We start from the raw sequence: 10,398 nt of genomic DNA on the forward strand, positions 1-10,398 counted from the left end.
ACAAAAACAACCATAACTCTACATCAGCCATTATAGAAGCAACACTTTGACATATCCCAATGTGTGAATGGAACTTGCAGAGAGAGCTTTTCAAGATGGAGCAGATAGGGCGGGAAAGATTGTATGTATGTGGACGAGAGAGTAGGAGACAAACCTAACGAGACAGAGAGAGAGAGAGAGAGATAGAGAGAGAAAGAGAGAGGAAGAAGTTAGGTCTGTGAGAAAGATTGATACATGTAATATACATGAGATGCGTCTGCATCTGGATTCTGTATACGTGGAAGGAGAAGAGACAACATGTTTGATGAGAGAGCTAGAAAAACATGGACGAGAGGGGAAGGATCTCATGGGTTGAGGGATTGACAATTTTGTGCGGGGGAGAGAGGGATTGGTAATTTTGTGCAAGAGAGAGAGAGAGGGTGGGGGGAGGAGTCAGTGAGCCGTCATCACATCACCCTGCTTCCAAATGACCCCGCATTCTCTAGCGCGGTGTGGTCGCCGTCTTTGATCTGCTCGATGCCCTCTTTGAAGATTGAGGTGTTGTGCATGTTGGGGTGCAAAGAAGCACAAGCAAGAGTGGTCGCCGCATAACCTTGGATGGGGATGAATTGTGTGCTCGGGGGATTGTGTGTGTGTGTGTTGTGCTGCGTGTGTCTCTCTATGTGTGTGTGTCAGATATTGAGAGAAAACAAACCTAAGGAGATAAATGGGTATTCACGAAGAGATTCTGTGGGCCTTGAGGTGGGCAGGGGCCGGGTGAGGGTGTCAAAATGTGCGCGTTGATGCATGTGTTGCATGCGACCGTGCGAGGGACGGACGAATCGAGAGAGATGGTTGTTTTGTTACGAATGCTCCTCTCTCTGTCTCCCTCTCTCTCCCTCTCTCTCTCTCTCACACACAAGTAAACTAGAAGACCGTTCTCTCATGTATACACAACGTATCGGCATCTGTGTATGTCTCACTTATGCATGATCATTTGCACATTCACACCTCTCTATGTCTGTATCACACGCACACCGTCTCCACATTGCCCTTCCACCACAACACACATATGGACACATACACACGTTCTCTCTCAGTCACACACACAAAATCAGTATTAAAACAACTAGGGCGCAGCTAAAACGTCCAAATCCAAAAAACACGAACTGGAGCTAAATTCAAATATATGGAAATATTGCAGCGTCAAGAACTTTCACAGGAAAAAAAAGTTGTGTAATATTCGAGGATTGTTTTCACACACACAAAAAGGTTTGGTGGATGTCCTTCGAGCGCGACACAGTGACGCACCGTTGCGGTTCACGCACTTGCACAGGATTCCGTATCATGGCTGTGGTACTAACTAATAAAAGCGCTGCCTAAGTCTAATGTGTACGTGTACTAGTACGATTTTCTTTTAAGTTTGACCAACCTTATATATAAAACTAAAGTAAGCTCCCACACGCACACTCATCAATATGCCACCGCCGCCGTTGCGCATGCCGGCGCCCGCCTGCTCCGGCCAACAATTTCTCGCCCATCACCGCTGTGTCGCTGCCATCCCTGTGCCATGAAGCCGAACGCTCACCTGCTCACGTCGTCTGCAGTCCATGCTCGCGATGCCGCCGCGCTGCCAAGCACGCGAGCAGCTGGTTGAGCCGCGTCTATGCATGCAGCGTACGAAGAGGAGAACGAGCGCGTGCTCCAGCACGTCGGCGAGGAGGAACTAGCATGTCATTGTCGTCTCCACCCGCGCAGAGGAGGCGCGCATGGTGGCTGTCGTGGCGGAAGCCGGTCGCGCGCGCGTCGAGCCCGCAAACCTGGTGCGGATGCGGAATATACCTTCGAGACCTTGAATGCCACATGGATCCTGCAATCTGAAGGAGCAATTTGGGTCAGTCGACTCATGTGAGCCGTTTGATGCAACATGGATGGCTAGAAGGACTTCTTCCACCTCTTCTGCCGTCTTCTTCCTTCGCTCCGTCGAACTTCTTTCACAAATCGACTGACCCAAATTATACTACTAGTATGAACATATTAAGTACAGTAGGAACACGAAGATACGAGCAGTAGTACCAACTGCAAGAAGAACAGTAGTAAGACATAGTACTAATACTACTGTACATACTAAAGAGTTCAAATAACGAGAAAGAACATCTATACCTATACTAATTCTTGACTCTCTAGAAATTCACATGTTAATCAGATTTTACAAGCCCTTAATCTGGTGGGACCAAATTATTACGGTGTAGATCTACCCATATAACTCATGGCTGAAATTTTGCTCAATTCTGAAGAAAATATATTATTCAAAGGCCCACAATGAAGACACGATCATAATCCACCGTTTCATCCTCCTCTAACTAACATATCTCTTTTTCCTTCCTTAAAAACAACAAATCTCTTTTTCCTAAAAAAAACTAACCAAATATCTATCTCTCCTGAAGAGAAAAAAATCTCTATCGTAAAAAAGAATCTCTATCGTGAAAAAAGAATGGGTGTGTCTAGGGCACATCTAGATGTGCTCTAGTTATTGCACATCTAAGTGAGTGAATCAAGTATAAAGAGAAAAAGAAAAAAGAGAAAGAAAATATTCACACGAATCACAATGTAAGATCAATGACATATGACTTAGATGTGCAATACTTATGGCACATCTAGATGTGTTTTAGCAAAACTGAAAAAGAATCTCATCTACTCCTCTACCCCACGGACTCTTCCATTGTAAAACAAAAATCCATCCATGCATGCTTCTTCATATTCTACGCGATCCTCTCTCTCTCTGTCAACTCCGCAACCTCTTCCCACGCTTCCTCCTCTTCTACGTGATCTCTCTCTCTCTCTGCCAAGGAAAAACAAATCTATAGAATCTCTCAAGCCAGACAAAGTAAGTACAGGTTGTGGTGCTCAAGGAGATTAATAGATTAAAAAATCATCAACAGAATCATGTTTGTTTTCTTGCGTTTACACATGAATCTGTTGTTACTTTGCCTTTGATCTCTCCCCTACATCTCTTCTTCAAGTCTCCACGCCATGCCGTTGTTAAACTCAATCGGAATTGGTTGTCGGTGGGAGCTGCTGATGTCGCAAGCAACGGATCCTTCTCAACCTGTTCTCTCCCACCCTATAATACGTGATCCGTTTTTCTGAGATAAACACACTGTGTTTGCATACGTTGTGTTCCTGTTAGATAGATTGAAAAAGTGCGGATTTGATCAGGAGGTTATGTATGTGCATATTCAGGTCAATCCCATCGCCGACTTCTACATGTGCATGTCACCAGATGAGCTGCATGCTAGCTAGGTGTTGGATTTGGTTTGAAAGAAATCAAGTCGCTATCCAGCCTGCTTGCACGCTGCTCATCGGCGACACTTCAGGCCAGTACGACAATGATCTTGTTTGCCTATTGGGCGCCTCATGGAGTTTGGGCTGAAGCACATGTATGCCTATCATCACGTTAGCTTATATAAATTAAACATCTTATTATCAGTTGGCAACATCGTCCCTGGTCAACCTTCTCCCATTGGGTGCCAAGATTGTCTCTGGTCGTTGTGCAGGTCAGCGAATCATCTTCTCGGCCAAAGTTTTTTCTAACAATTAATTATCCCATTGATTATATTTAGTATGTTGCTAACAAACTACACGAGAACCTTTTGTTTATCACTGTTCATACTCATTTTCTTTCAGTTAAACTTTGGATTTCATAGCCGCTTCTCTAGAGGCTAAACTGCAGGTGCAAATCTTCTAGATTTTGTGTTCTTCTATTTTCTTTCATTTGTCTATTCTATTACTATACTAATTATAGAACTTAATAGCATCCATCGGGTGGAACTTTATCATAACTGCTGGGATTAATCTATATTACACATGTTTATTCTAAAGTTTATAAAGTTTTTCTCCATCCGATTGATCTATGGCGCTGGGAATTTGAGTTGCGTCGAATGCATCTAGGGATTGGTGGGCAGGGGAGGTTGCGATGAGCTGCAAGGAGGAAAAGGGTCAAACGTGAAGCACATTAGTGCCGGTTTGAATTTGAGCCGGCACTAATGGTACCATTAGTGCCGGTTCGAACGGCTATGCATTGATGCCGGTTCGTGTTGAACCTTTAGTACCGGTTCATGCCACGAACCGGTACTAAAGGGGTGATGGCAGGCTGGCGTTAGGCCGGGGCCCCACGATCACCTTTAGTACCGGTTCGTGTTACAAACACAATTTTCAAACTCTACCCCCCCCCCCCCCCCCCCCGTGTGTCGCCATTTCAGTTCTGAAAAAATCAAAAGAAAATGATAAAAACTTCAAAAAATAAAATCCTTCGAGAGGTAGTTATATTACTACATCTACTAGTTAGGAAAATTTGAAAACTTAAATTTGGACATGTTTTGCAAAAAGTGTAGGGAAAATGTAAAACGGCTATAACTTTTGCATACGATGTCGGAAAAAAACGTATAATATATCAAAAAATTCAGCACGAAAATCAGCATCCGATGGAGACCGCCTACGGCCTGTTTGCAATTTTTTAGAATCCCCAAATTCCAAAAGGAAAAAAAGATATGGTCAAACTTAATTTTTTTAAAAAAATTTGTTAAATCTGGTCAAACTACTTATTCAAGAAGTATTAATGTTACTACATAATTATTCAAGAATATTAGTGTTACTAAATAATTATTTCAATTTTTTGAATTTTGGTCAAATCTGGTCAAACTATGGTCAAACTGTGGTCAAACTTATTCAAAAATATTAGTTTTACTAAATAATTACTGTTTTTTAGAATAATAGTTTCAAACTCAAATAGTGAAATGTGTGACTTCATGCTCAAGCTAAACTCCTGAGGGTTAATAGGATTGGCATCTTACTATTGTTAGGCAAACAACAAGTGTAGACTTGGAAACGAAGGAGAATAGAACCCGAAAGTTAAGCGTGCTCGGGCTGGAGTAGTGAGAGGGATGGGTGACCGGTCGAGAAGTTAGATGATTTGGATTGCGCGATCCACACTTGAGCAGTTAAGAGAGGTGATTAGAGACTAAATCACCAAATAATTCAGAAAAATTAAAAATCAAAAAAATAAAAATAAAAAAATTTCCAAAATTTTCAAAAAAAATTCAAAAAAAAACATTTAGTACCGGTTGGTAACACCAACCGGTACTAAAGGTCCCCCATACCAGGGCGCGAGCTCACGCCACGTGGTGGCACTTTAGCGCCGGTTCGTGCCGAACCGGTACTAAAGGGGGGGGGGGCTTTAGTGCCCACCAATTAGTGCCGGTTATGGAACCGGCACTAAAGGCCCTTACGAACCGGTTTTAAAGCTCCGTTTTCTACTAGTGTAGGTGTCGTCGGCCATGTAGTTTTTGCATTACTGCAGAGCCTTACATTGTTGTATTCTTCAATTTTTTTCCTTGCAAATCATTGGTGTGCACTAAAACATTTTTTGTCATTAACAGGTTGAAAGTTTTATCAGTATGATTATATATAGATTATGTGCTATACTGAGTTTGGACATGGAGTCAATGTTGATCGGTAGCGCTCTATTGACTACATTAATATATATTTTTCATTTTTTCATGTGCCATGTCCATTGTTTGCACTTTTCAACTGTAGACATGGGTGAGTTTGATCGGAAGTCTATGGATTTGTTAGTCTCTCTTATCAGAAGTTCTGATTTTGTTTGTTTATTTAGCAGACTCAAGTTCATTTGAGACAATATACATGCGATGAATCTCATACATAAATCATGAATGCAGAGAATCTGGAACAAGTCACTCTGATCTATATATCGATCTAGCTTTTGTCACACAGAGAAAATAATCAACCAACAGGTTCGGTTGTCTACTTATTTCACGCACCACAGTTCATCAGGGGTACCAATTAACTTGGATCCAAATGTTTATTTTCTAATATTATTTTTATGTTCCTGAATGATGAACTTTTGGGTATTGTATGTGTGTAATTTTGCAAAAATAAAAAGAGTAATAGCATGTATGCCCACAGAGATCAATGGATGACAGAGTTCCCAGCCGATTGCTTGCGCTGCTTCTTCTCATCACTATGTACACCAGCAGCCAGCATGCAACCACACATGCATCATTCATGCATGCAAATCTTCAGGACCATGGATAATTACGTTGGGCAAATGCTACTCAAAATATTGATATGTTATTATGATGATATTTATGGTAGTAGTATCACTTTTTAATAATTTTATTAGCTGATATTGTCACATAGTTTTGCATTACGAGAATTACTGTGCTGAGACAGAATTAGATGTAGACGTATTTTATTTCGTAGATTTTTTATGTTGTTATGAAGATGATCTATTCACAGAAACTCAGTTTAGTTTGACATTTGAAATGCAAGAGAGCAAAATGACTCATTATGTGCACCATGTTTTACAAATTTATAAAACTTAGTATATGACAAGTTCGACACGCAAAAAGCATCCTGGCACAAATAGCGTGTATACCTAACCAATACGTAATTACTAAGTAAGAATTAGCTATGACGATATCATAGATTTGTGTTAAAATAACCTTCTATCCCAGAATCACTTGCATCCAAAGCCGAATCATGTGGAGTGTCCTAAAATAAAAAATAATAATTCTTGACATCCACATATATTAGAATGATAACGATTTTTATAATATATCTATCAAATGCAACCTATAGAATTTATGGTATTCCTTCATCTACATTTTTGTTGCTTCTTCAATATTTTTTCATTAGTTAAATCTGAATGCATATGTTTGTTAAAATCTGAATGAATGTGTAGGCATGCAATCCCTGCAGAATTAGGATAAAATAAGGAATAAAATAGTATGAAATCACACGAAGATAAAACACAATGCATATGTAAACTATATTGATACCAAAATTTCAAATTTCAAATTATTATTGGTTCCATGTGTGTTGGACGCTAAACAAGATCCAAAATCTACAAATTTTGAATTAAAATATATATTAGTAAAAAAAACTAGGCCGTGCGAATGCACGGGTTGGCGACGAGTAAACATAGTTCTGCTGGTGCCTCAGCACAACACACCCTTGAAAATAAACTAAGCAACTAGTCCGCTTGACACAGCAGTAGAACCAGCATGAGCGATGGCACTGCCACCTACTCGGAGTCCGAGTCCACATCCTAGACTTCGTCCTCGTCCCTCTTCCTCTTCCTCTTCGCCGACGCTTATTTGCTTGAATCGGCCATTGGGCTCTGCTTCTTCATCCAACCCTTGTAGATATTTAAACAAAGGTAGGCATCCATTGCTGCGTACAGGATGTGATCTTCATCTAATGTCTTCGACTCCCATGCATGATGAAACTCGTGATGAGGTTTCTTTAGTTTAGCGTGTGAAGGATCAATCATGGCTCCTGCCAGGGTCAGCATTGTAGGTTGAGACGAGGACACCATGCTTGCCTTCTGGAGATCGAAGGGCTGGCCTACAACAAGACCTATCCGACGCAGGACATCCCTGTCGTTCATAAAGCCTACAGTAACGAATTTCACTCTTTTGTCCTTGAGGAAGTTCTTAAAATCTTGGCACTCAATGTCGGCATGGCATATGTGGTAGACCAAGAAAACGTTATGTACGCAAACCTGGATCACGACGGGCTTCTTCCTCTCTTCGTCCTTTAGATCCTTCTATCGTCCCAGGACTGTGGTGTACTCAACATCTAGCCCAGCGACCCACTCATCCGTTGAACTGTTGAACATGCGTAGGAAGCGAGCAAGCCATGCTTTCACCGTCTCAGATCCACGTATGTAGATGACGATGAACTGATCGCCGGTGATTGCTCACCAAGAAATCAGAGGCGACCATGGAGATTTGGGAGGCCATGGATTTTGGCGGAGGGTTAGGAGAAGTTGAACTGTTGTACCCCGCAAAAAAAACTGGGAGCGACCTAATGTGAAGGAAAGAGACTACTGGGAGCAAACTATTGTAAGGTAGAAGACGGGGACGAGTAGGGCATGCGAACGGCGTGGGGTTGGTGGCTTGCCCGGTAGATAAACGGCTGCAAGCCCCCAAAGAGTTCTTGAGAACTATGCGGGACCCACTAGATGTCATGTCTACTAGACCCATATCATAGGCCTGACGGTATAGCTTCTGCCTGTTCGCACGCCATGCCGGCATGTGGATGTATCTTCACTTAATTCCGTCAAATGTCGCGCCTCTCACGACCGTCGCCTCCCTCGCGCAGTCGCGCCCTTTGAGACTTCGACCGGCTATAAATGGGCAATTTTTTTTTGCCTTTTTTTAGACAAGCAATTTTTTTGCCTACTCCGCATGCATGATAATCCCTCCGGTCCTTTTTACTCCCGTCAATCGTTTGCAAAGTGTTTCACCAAATTTTACTTTTTTTGAACACCACCTTATATTAATTAACCAGTCACACCAGTACACTCATTCGATACAATATTCACCACACAGGGCGGTACGTTATTTACAAGAATACCATCTAATCTATTGTCAAAGATACACTTAGCGATTATGTGTGCCACCTTATTGACCGAACGGCTAATCTTTGACAATTGAAGATTGTTGATCAACTTCGAGATGCTCAACGCTTTCATCTTCAGGTCACGCATAGCAGACCTCTCATAGTCCCCCAATGCAAGAGACGCTACCACAAAAGCGCAATCAGTCTATAAAATTACAGGATTATGAAGACAAATACCTATGTAGAGACCGGCAATGCAAGCCCTAAGATCCGCTTCCTCCACGCTTTGACAGGCATCAATGAAATCCCACGACCAAATTTATACTAAAAATATCAATATCTGCAATACTGATTATAATGAGTATAAGAACTATGTTTTATAATGAGTGTAAAAATATTGATTTGACATTGTGAGTGTTGACACAATTTTCTATAAGTCTAGTGAAAGTAGAGGTTCATTGACTTCAGACAAAACTTAAATGCACAATGCAGACTAGTTCCTCCGTCCAGGTGCGTGCCACGTCCTATCTTGTCATCACAACAAGGTTAGCTATCAGAGTACCACTACCTCCCTTCTAGTTTAAAGGGCTCGATTGAAAATTTTCACCTACTCTTAGCAAGATAGTAGGGGCGGTGGAATAGTTTTTGAAGTCTGCAAAAGTACTCAACTAGTGTTGTCGTTCTTCACAAAAAAAAGTGTTAACCAATCCATGCATGAACACTAGATACTCTAACCCCCCTCTCTTCTTTAATTATTTGCCACATCAGCATGTTTGCTATTCCCGTGTGCATGATAACAGCTAAGATACCACCATTATGGCCAGCCTTAATCATCGCATGCAATAATTTAGTGCACCTTGAAATATGAACATGTGTGGGGCGTGTATGTTTTTAATGACTTGAGACTATACCTAGCCCCACATGCAAGATGACTTCTTATGCACCATTCCCCATACCTGCAGGAAGCCCGTTCGTCTCCAAATCTTTTCCTCTCCATGTGTGGAAACAATATGCCTGCCAAACTCTCCTTCTCCCTCCGGCGGTCCCACCACTCCACCTCGTGTGAAAAAATCTGCATGCATGACTCTCCTCCCCCCACGCTCGTCCAATCCCTTGTGACCAGCAATATTTCCACCCCTTCGCTCCCCCATAATTTACTCCAGCAAATATGCCCACGTAGATGTTACTTATCTGCAGGTGCATTGGGTCACTGACATATGGGCCCAATAGGGGGTCTGGCCCACATGTTAGTGACGCAACTGGACCTGCAGTTGCAGCTCAGTCCATATCTTACGTAGGTGTGCCATTGCTCACTATAAATACTGCGCCTCGCACAACATCGCTATCTCCTCCCCCTCACGTTCACGTTCATCGCTATCCCATCCCCTCCCTCTCACATCGAACACCATGGCATCGCACATATAGCACAAACCTTGTGTATTCGTATGCATTTTGCAAGTACGTGCATATAGCACAAACTTTAGTATATACTATCGCACTACACGTCTCACTCGATATATGCTTGCAGACTGTGCTACTCCCTCCGTCCAGGTCAATAAGTCATCTTTGGTTGTGCACCGTGACCAAGAAGGAGGGAAGACTTATACACCTAAACGGAGGGAGTACTACTATTACTTATGTACGTGCAAATGCACGTTTTGATATTACGTTGCGGTTTTTGTAAAAGTAGAAAAATAGCACTAGTCAAGCTTGTGAAACGATTCAATGCAAAACAAATGCAAAAATGCTTGTTCGGTTGTTTACTTTTAGCTTCCTTCTCTGTGATTATTTCTCTGTCGTACTTTGTACGGAGTATCTCACTGGTTGGAAAGGCATGGAAATTCCCAAACCGCTTCCTACACCCTGTATCAATTTTTTTTGCCTAACAAGTTGTGCCATGCAATTGGAATTCCAACTTGAGTACTACTACTAGTAGGAGTACCAGGGGCCAGTTATTTTAGGCTTCTAGATTAGTAATCCCATAACTACTAC

Source organism: Triticum urartu, chromosome 5A (genome assembly GCF_056163025.1).
Source record: "Triticum urartu cultivar PI428250 chromosome 5A, HENAU_Tu73, whole genome shotgun sequence".
NCBI classification, from domain to species: domain Eukaryota; kingdom Viridiplantae; phylum Streptophyta; class Magnoliopsida; order Poales; family Poaceae; genus Triticum; species Triticum urartu.